Here is a 10,500-nt window from a genome sequence, read left to right on the forward strand (position 1 = left end):
AACTTTTTATTTTCTACAAAAAAGCCTGCTGGAATTTTGATTGAAATTACATCAAGTTGTAGATGAATTTGGCATTTGAACCATATTAAGTTGTCTTCTAATCCATACCATACCAATATACTGGGCATGGTATATCTCTTTAAATATTTTGTCTTCTTTTATGTCTCAGCAATGTTCATTTTTCTTTTCTTTTCTTTCTTTCTTTTTCTTTCTTTTTTTTTTGAGACAAGGACTCACTCTGTCACTCACTGTGGAGTGCAGTGGCATGATCATAGCTCACTATAACCTTAACCTCCTCAAGTGGTCCTCCCACCTCAGACTCCCAAGTTGCTGGGACTACAGGCATGTGCTACATGACCAGCTATTTTTCATAGAGACAGGGTCTCACTATGTTGCCCAGGCTGGTCTTGAACTTCTGGCCTCAAGCAGTCTTCCCACCTTGGCTTCCCAAAGAGCTGGGATTACAGGCATGAAACACTGCACCCAGCCTGTTTTCTTTTCTTTTTCAACATATAGATATTGTACAATTTTTGTGTTAAAGCTATTTTTTTAAAAAAATGTTGTTAAGGATAGGTGTGGTGGCTCATGCCTGTAATCCTGGCACTTTGAGAGGCCAAGGTAGGAGGATCGCCTGAGCCCAGGAGTTTGAGACCAGGCTGGGTAACATGGTGAGGCCCTGTCTCTACAAAACTTTTAAAAATTAGCTAAGTGTGGTGGCATGCATCTGTGGTCTCTTCTACTCTGGAGGCTGAGGTGGGGGAATCACTTGAGCTCAGGAGGTTGAGGCTGCAGTGAGCCGTGTTTGCACCAGTGCATTCCAGGGTGACAGAGTGACATCCAGTCTCTAAGAAAAAGAAAAAAAGTTAAATTATTTTAGTATTTTAAGTGTTAATGTAAATGGAATCCTTTTTAAAATTTCAGTTTCTAGTCATTAGTTGCAATTTCATAGACATACAAGTAATTTTTTATATTGATCTGGATCCTGTGACTTTAGTAAGCTCATTTGTTCATTTTAGTAGCTTTTGTGAAAATTCCTTTAGTTTTTCTATATGTATAATTACGTCATTTGTGGATAAAGACTATTTAACTTCCTTCCTAGTTTGTATGCATTTTATTTCTTTTTCTTCCTTACTATACTGGCTAGGATGTCCAGTATGATGTTCAATAAAAGTAGTGAGAGCAGGCCAGGCGCAGTGGCTCAGGTCTGTAATCCCAGCATTTTGGGAGGCTGAGGTGGGTGGATCACAAGGTCAGGCATTCAAAACCAGCCTGGCCAACATGGTGAAACCCCATGTCTACTAGAAAAATACAAAATTAGGTGGGCGTAGTGGCGTGCATCTGTAATCCCAACTACTTGGGAGGCTGAGGCAGGAGAATTGCTTGAACCCAGGAGTCGGAGGTTGCAGTGAGCCAAGATGGTGCCACTGCACTCCAGCCTGGGCAACAGAGCAAGACTCCATCTCAAAAAAAAAAAAAAAAAAAAAAAAAAAAAAGGTGGTGAAAGCAGACATCCAATCTTAAGCGGAGAAAAATGTTTTGCATTTTTTTTTTAAATATATACCCTTTATCAGATTGAGTAGATTCCCTTCTACTCCTAGTTTGCTGATAGTTTTCATCATGAATTGATATTGGATATTTTCAAATGCCTTTTTTCTAAATCTATTGGGATGATAATATAGGTTTTTATTTTTAGTATGTTAATATGGTAGATGCCAGTTGATGTGTAGCTTCTTATTCTGGAATAATTTTAGATTTACAGAAAAGCTGCAAAAATAATACAGAGTATACCTAGAATTCTTATATACTCTTCACCCAGACCACTGGGTACATAACCACAGTACATCTGTCAAAACTAAGAAATTAACATTGGTATAATACTCTTATCTAAACTAGAGACTTGATTTGGGTTTTACTCATTTTTCCACTAATGCCCTTTTTCTGTTCCAGGATCCAGTCCAGAATACTACATCATTTGCAGTCATCATGTCTGCTTAGTCCCTTCTGGTCTGTGACAGTTTTTTAGTCTTCCCATGTTTTCTGTGGTTTCAGCAGTTTCCAAGGTTATGGGGCAGATATTTTGTAAAATGTCCCTCAAGTTGTGTTTGTTTGTCTCTCTTTATTATTATTATTATTAGACGGGGTTATGGGTTTTAGGAAAAATGCCACCACAGAAGAGAAGTGTATTTCTCATTGCATCGTATCAATGTAAGTTAATAAATGTGACTTATCACTATTGATGTTAACCTTGATCACTTAAAGTGCTGTCTGCTAGGATTCGCCACTGTACAGTTGCTATTTTTCCTTCTTCCATCTCTTATTTTTGGAAGCAAGTGACTGAATCCAGCCTACACTCAAGGAAAGGGGAGTTACGCTCCACCCCCTGGAGGGGAAATATTTACATATACTGGTTGGAATTCGAAAAGAACACTTTTTTCCTTCTTCCTCATTAATTTTTTACTTAATCATTTGTTTATATCAGTATGAACTCAACACTTTTTTTCCTTCTTCCTCATCAATTTTTTACTTAATCATTTATTTATATCAGTATGAACTCATGGATATTTATCTAATCTTTTGGTTAGATTGTAATACTACTGTTATTTGTTTTGTTGCTCAAATTTTTCCAACTGCAGTTGTTGAGAGCTCTTTCAGGTTGGTTTCTGAGTTCTCTTAGAGAATGGTATTTAGAAACCAAGATCTGGGTTTTGGCTATGCTCATTTCTTATGGTTTATCACTGTTTTCTAGGCCTTCTCAGTGGACAAAACTAGGATATAATTATGGATATGTACATTAACCCATGCATAGACATATACCTTTATGTATGTACCCAGTTGTATATATTAATATCAACATGAGTTCATACTGACATCTCCCTAGCACCATAGCGTTCATTCTAGTCTTCCTTTCTTACTTATGTTAATTCTGATACAATATTTGTTTTACTCCAATGCAACTGATATATTAAGGAATAATTTGGACAGGTGTGATGGCTCACGCCTGTAATCCCAACACTTTGGGAGGCTGAGGCAGGCAGATCACCTAAGGTCAGGAGTTCAAAATCAGGCTGGCCAACATAGTAAAACCCTGCCTCTACTAAAAATACAAAAAGTAGCCGGGCGTGGTGGCACACGCCCGTAGTTCCAGCTACTCAGGAGGCTGAGTCAGGAAAATTGCTTGAACCCAGGAGGCAGAGGTTGTAGACAGCCGAGATTGCATCACTGCACTCTAGCCTGGGTGACAGAGCGAGACTCAATCTCAAACAATCAAACAAACAAACAAAAGGAATAATTTGAGCATGGTACATATTTCACATTTCTTTTGTATGATTTCATCCTTGAGGAACACTAGATGAACAGAGAAAATTGCATCCATCTGAATCAAGCCAAATTGGGATACATAAAACACACTCTCCCCGCCCACACATATGCCTCAAACCTTTACAACTACCTTAATTCATCATATGTGTTATCTAATAAGGTTATGTTTTGCTATTCTTTTACATTTGTGAACCTGTATAAGAATGCCATTCTTTTACATTTTTGAACCTGTATAAGAGTGCTATTTTTTTACATTTGTGAATCTGCATAAGAATGCTATTCTTTCACATTTGTGAAGCAGTGAGAGATATATATACCCCAAACACATCTAAATGCCGTGGTTCAAAAACACCAAGCAGTGACTGCAAAAAGAAAGCTTTAGGTATTGAGGAGAAACTTGAAATAATGAAGTGTTTATCAAAAAACAAAATAGCATAACATCTTTCAAGCATAAAGGAATCCACATTGAGGATCTTCAAAAACAGTATTGTGAAATATTGTGAAAACAAAAGAAACATCTATGATGGCTTAACTTCAAATACTATGAAGTCAATAAGAACATAGCCTGAAGAATTAGAAGAAATAGAAAGATTGTTGAGCATTTGAAGACCAAACAGAAAAAAATTAGGAACATTTTTTCCTACAATCAGAAAGAAAGCACTAGATATGAAAACTTTCAGCAGAAATTGCCACATCTTGCAGAAGTGGTTCCATTTAGTGCAGAGAATGGCTGGATTTGTGGTTTCAAACATGACTACAGGCCGGGCGCGGTGGCTCACGCCTGTAATCCCAGCACTTTGGGAGGCTGAGGCAGGCGAATTATCTGAGGTTGGGAGTTCGAGACCAGCCTGACCAACATGGAGAAACCCCGTCTCTATTAAAAATACAAAATTAGCCAGGCATGGTGGCACATGCCTGTAATCCCATGTACTCAGGAGGCTGAAGCAGGAGAATAGCTTGAACCTGGGAGGCAGAGGTTGTGGGGAGCTGAGATTGCGCCATTGCACTCCAGCCTGGGCAACAAGAGCAAAACTCCGTCTAAAACAAACAAACAAACAAATAAACAAAAAAAAACCCCCAAACAAACAAACAAAATTACTACAATTTCCAAAGCCTTCCTCTGTCTGCAAAGCCAGAGTCCAGCTGGGAAAGGCAAGTACAGCTGAGAGAGTAGCAAAGAAATCCAACAGTGACACAGAAGTTAATTAAGAAGAAGGCCATTTATTGGATTGAAATTCTAATTTAGATGAAACAGGTATCTGTCATAAATGCCTTCCTTGAAGGACCTGCAAATCAGGGGGGAAAAAATGCCTCAGGATTTAAGACTATGAAAGTACTGTGATGTTTGAGTGAAACCACAAAACCGAGGATAACGAGCCACACCCATCCACTTGTGCTGTTAACAACTTTCCAATTGGATTTCAAATAACCCTTCTTCCATCACTTTACAGTAACTCAGAAGTCGTAGCCTTTATGATGCCTATGTTCACAAACTTTAGGTGTTTTAAAGCTGAAATACCACATTGATTGTAGCATTATGCATTTCTGAATCATTTCTTGTATAAAACTATGGTACTATTTTAAAATTAGGTTCCTTTTTTTGTTCTAATCTCTCACTGAAGAAGTTTTTAAGTGTTGTGCTACTAGCTTCTTTTTTCCCATGAGACCTATGGTTTTTATTGTACAATTTTGCACAGCATGATAATTTTTAAGACCACATAAGTTGGTTGTAGCAGAACTGACTGTAGCTTCTTTCTCTTATGGTGAGAAACCTGCCTCCCATTATCTAGTTGATTTACTTATTTATTCAACCCTACCCTACATGTAGAGTAGTTTGAGAATTGCTAACCCATACTTTAGAGAGAGAGGTAGATTTGCAGGCTAGAAGGGTGCTGATGTATGGTTCCTTTTGTCTTTAGCCTTATAGTATCCAGTCAAAATACTGTTATCCAAAGTTTCTTAGGTCAGATCCTTTCCCCCATCCCTTCCTCTTTAGTAAGGTAATGTCATGTATTAGTAATATGGTTCGATTTATTTGTCATTTTCTGAATTCTGTCCTGAGATTTCCCTATCTTGGCTGACTTGTTATTAAATTTGCATGCAGCAAGGTTGGGATGTGTACCTGTTTGGATTTTGACAAGTGCATAGAGTCATCTATCCAACACCCCAGCACCATACGAATAATTCTATCACCCTAATAATTCCCCTGTATGGCTCCTTTATAGTCAACCCTTCCATTCTTCCTTAACCCCTGGTAACCATGATCTGTTTCTTATTCTTACAGTTTTGCCTTTTCATGATGTCATATAAATTGAACCATATTGTATATAGCCTTTTGGGTCTGGATTATTAAATTTAACAGAATACATTTAAGATCTGTATACACTGCATCCACTCAGTAGCTCATTCTTTTTTAATTGATGTATATATTCCATTTTAGGGAAGATATACACACACACACACACACACATATTTGGAAGATATATATATTTGTTCATTCACCTGTTGAGAGACATCTTGGCTTTTTCCAGTTATTGGTGATTATGAATAAAGCTGTTATAAACATTTGTATATAGGTTTTTCTGTGAACATAAGTTTTCCACTCATTTGGGTAAGCCCCAGGAGTGGAACCACCGAGTTGTATGGCAAATGTATTTCTAATTTTATAAGGAACTGCTAAGTTGTCTTTCAAAGCGGCTGTACCATTTAAAATAGCTACCAGCAATTAAAGAGAGTTACTGTTGCTCTGAGTCTTTCTAAGCATTTGGGATTGTTCCTTTTTTATTTTAGCCATCCTAATAGAGATATAGTATTATATATATCATTGTTGTTTAATTTGCATTTCACTAGTGACAAATAATGTTGAGCATCCTTTCATATGCTTATTTACCATTTAAAAATATATATTTTTGGGCTGGGCATGGTGGCTCATTCCTGTAATCCCAGCACTTTGGGAGGCCGAGGTGGGCAGATCACCTGAGGTCAAGAGTTTGAGATCAGTCTGGCCAACATAGTGAAACCTTGTCTCTACTAAAAATACAAAAATTAGCTGGGCATGGTGGCGGGCGCCTGTAGTCCCGGGTACTGGGGAGGCTGAGGCAGGAGAATCACTTGAACCAGGGAGGTAGAGGTTGCAGTCAGCCGAGATGGTACCACTGCACTCCAGCCTGGGACACAGAGCAAGACTCAGTCTCAAAAAAAAAAAAAATAAATCTCTTTTGGTTAAGTATCAGTTTATATATTTTGCCAATTAATCTTTTTTACTGTTGACTTATTTTAATATTTATTTTTTAAAATTTTTATATAATTTTTAGAGATGGGGTCTTGTTCTGTTGCCCAAGCTGGAATGCAGTGACTCACTGCAACCTTAAACTCCTAGGCTCAAAATCCTCCAGCCTCAGCCTTCTGAAGAGCTGGAATCACAGGCACAAGCCACTATACTGGCTCTTATTGTTGGAGTTTTAAGAGTTCTTTAAATATTTAGGATACAAAATATTAATATGTGATTTATGTAATGTGTGATGCAAAATATTAATGTGATTTATTTAATGTGAATTAATATGTGATTTGTAAATCTTTTTCCTCATCTATGGCAGGTATTGTTAATCTGTTTAATTTCTTTTATCTTTCATAAAATCTAATTTATTAATTCGTTTATTGATTATGCTTTTGGCATCATATTTAAAAACTAATTGCCAGACTTTACACGGTTTTTTCTCTTGTGTCTCGTTTTTAAAGTTCTTCTGTTTTAGGTTTTACATTTTGGTCTATTACCCATTTTGAGTTAATTTTTCTATGAGGCATGTGTTGAGGCTCTTCTTTTTAAAAAAAAAAATATGGATGTCCAGTTGATCTAGCACCAAGTTTTAAAAATATTTTTTTTCCCCATTGAATTGCTTTTGTTACTTTGCAGAAAAAAAGATTGACTATATTTGTGTGGATCAACTTTTGGGATGGTTAATGCATCTTCCTTTTGCCAATACTTAATTGTCTTAATTACTGTAGCTTTATAGTTAGTCTTGGAAATCAGGTAGTGTGAGTCCTCCAACTTTGTTCTTATTCAGAATTGTTTTGGCTATTCTAGTTTTTGCTTGTTTGTTTTTCGCCTCTCCATAATACATTTTAGGAGCAGCTTGGATTTGGATTGGGATTGTATTGGATCTATAGTTTAAATTTGGGAGAACTGACATTTTAGAAATATTGAGTTTTCTAATTTATGAATATAATATAGCTCTCCATTTATTTAATCTTTGATTTTTTTATCAGCATTTTATACTTTTTGGCATCTAGATCTTTCACATATTTTGCTAGATTTATACGTAAGTGCTTCAGTATTTTTAGTGCTTTTGTAAATGGTATTAATTTTTTTTTTTGAGATGGAGTCTCGCTCTGTCGCCCAGGCTGGAGTGCAGTGACCGGATCTCAGCTCACTGCAAGCTCCGCCTCCCGGGTTTATGCCATTCTCCTGCCTCAGCCCCCCGAGCAGCTGGGACTACAGACGCCCGCCACCTCACCCGGCTAGTTTTTTGTATTTTTAGTAGAGACGGGGTTTCACCGTGTTAGCCAGGATGGTCTCGATCTCCTGACCTCGTGATCCGCCCATCTCGGCCTCCCAAAGTGCTGGGATTACAGGCTTGAGCCACCGCGCCCGGCCAATGGTATTAATTTTTAATGTCAAATTCTAATTGTTCATTGTTGGTATATGGAATGAATACAGTTGACTTTTGCATTTGTCTAATGACTAATGGTGTTGAGCATCTTTTCAAGGGCTTATTGACCTTGTATCCTGTAACCTCACTAAACTCAAGTATTAGTTGTAGAAGCATTTAAAGAAATTCTTTGGTATTTTCCACATAGGAAATTATGCCATCTATGAATAGAGATGGTACTGGCATAAGGACAGACATATTGACTAACAGAATAAAACAGAGAGCCCCAAAATAAATCCTCACATATATCACCAGTTGATTTTCAACAAGGGTACCAAGACCATTCAATGGGGAAAGGACAGCCATTTAACAAGCGGTGTTGGGAAAAGTGGATACCCACACGCAAAAGAATGAAGTTGGACTCTTACCTGTTATAAGGTAGAAAAGGCCTAACAAAAATTAACTAAAAATGGACCAAAGACCTAAACTTAAGAGCTGTGTTCAGCTAAAACTACTGAATAGCTCTAGTAGCTTTTTTTGTAGATACTTTGGGATTTTCTATATATAGTTGTATGTCATATGTGAATAGAGATAGCTTTACTTCCTCCTTTCCAACTTGGATGCCTTTTCTTTCTTTTTCTTGTCTAATTGAACTTGCAGCACACTGTTGAATAGCAGTGATGAAAGCAGGTATTCTTGTCTCGTTCCTAATTTCAGGGGGAAAGCTTTCAGTCTTTCACCATTGACCATGATTATAGCTGTGGCTTCTTTACAAATGCCCTTTATCATGGTGAGGACGTTCCATCTATTCCTGGTTTGCTAAGAGTTTTCATGGAGAAACGATGCTGACTTTTGTCAAATGCCTTTTCTGTATCAATTGAGATGATCACGTGGTTTTTTTTCCTATTAATGTGACGTATTACACTGATCGATTTTCTTATCTTGAACCACTTTTGCATTCCTGGAACAAGTACTACCTGGTTGTGGTGTATAATCCTTTTAATGTATTGTTGGATTTGGTTTCTTAGTATTTTGTTGAGGATTTTTGCAACCATATTCATAGGAGAAACTGGTGTGTACATTTCTTTTTCTGTGATAATCTTATCTGGCTTTGGTATCACAGAAATACTGGCCTCATATAATGAGTTAGGAAGTGTTGTCTCCTTTTTTATGTTTTAGAAAGTTTGAGAAAGACTGGTGTTAATTCTTTAAATGTTGGATAGAATTCACCAGGGAAGACATCTGGTCCTGAACTTATTTTCACTGAAGGGTGTCTTTACTTTTTCTTTTTTTAAAATACTTTCTGATTTACTCTTTACTTAAATAATAGTTCTGCTGAAATTTTCTCTTTTTCAGTTAGTTTAGGTGACTTGTGTGTTTCTGGGAATTTGTCCATTTCTTCTAGGTTATTTAATTTGTTGACATATAATTGTTCTTATTATTCTCTTGGAATCCTTTTTGTTTCTGAATCATTGGTATTAATGTCTCCATTTTAATATCCGATTTTTATATTTCTTTTTTTCTTTGTTAATTTAGGGAAAGGGTTGTCAATTTTGCTGATATTTTCAAAGAAATAACTTTTTATTAATTCTATTATTTTTCTATTGTCTTTTATTTATCTCCACTCTATATTTTATTCCTTCTGCTAATTTTGGGTTTATTTTGCTTATCTTTCTATTTTCTCAAGATGTACAGTTACCTTATTGATTCTGTATCTTTCTTCTTTTATAATTTAGTAATTAGAACTATAAATTTCTCTCTGAACACTGTCTTCACAGTATCCCATAAATTTTGATATGTTGTATTTTTGGTATTATTTCTAAATTTTCTGTTTTTTCTTGTGATTTCTTCTTTGAACCTTTGGTTGCTGAAAAGTGTGGTGTTTAATATCTACATATCTGTGAATTTTCTAGATTTCCTTCCATTGCTGATTTCTAATATCATCCCATTGTCATGGAAGAAGATACTTTGTATGAGTTGTATAATTTCAATCTTTTTGAATTTATTGAGAAGAAATGTGTGGTCTAATATAACATCTGTCAATTTGAGAAACATGTAAATTGTGCTTTTGTCAGGTGGAGTGTTCTATATATGTCTGTTATGTCTACTTGGTTTATAGTTGTTTAAGCCCTCTCTATCCTTATCGACCGTTTCTATACATTTTATATCCATTATTGAAAGTGAGATAGTCTCCAACTATTTTTGTAGGACTATCTATACTCCCTTTAATGCTATTAACGTTTGCTTCATATATTTTGGGAATCTGTTTGATATATATATATTTTTTTTATGTAGAGATGAGGTTTCACCACGTTGGCCAGGCTGGTCTCAAACTCCTGACCTCAAGAGATCCGCCCACTTCCACCTCCCAAACTGCTGCGATTACAGGCGTGGGCCACCGCACCCAGCCTGTATATATGTTTATAATAATTATATACTCGGCCGGGCGCGGTGGCTCAAGCCTGTAATCCCAGCACTTTGGGAGGCCGAGACGGGCAGATCACGAGGTCAGGAGATCGAGACCGTCCTGGCT

The sequence above is a fragment of the Mandrillus leucophaeus genome, unplaced genomic scaffold (assembly GCF_000951045.1).
Source record: "Mandrillus leucophaeus isolate KB7577 unplaced genomic scaffold, Mleu.le_1.0 Scaffold65, whole genome shotgun sequence".
NCBI lineage: Eukaryota > Metazoa > Chordata > Mammalia > Primates > Cercopithecidae > Mandrillus > Mandrillus leucophaeus.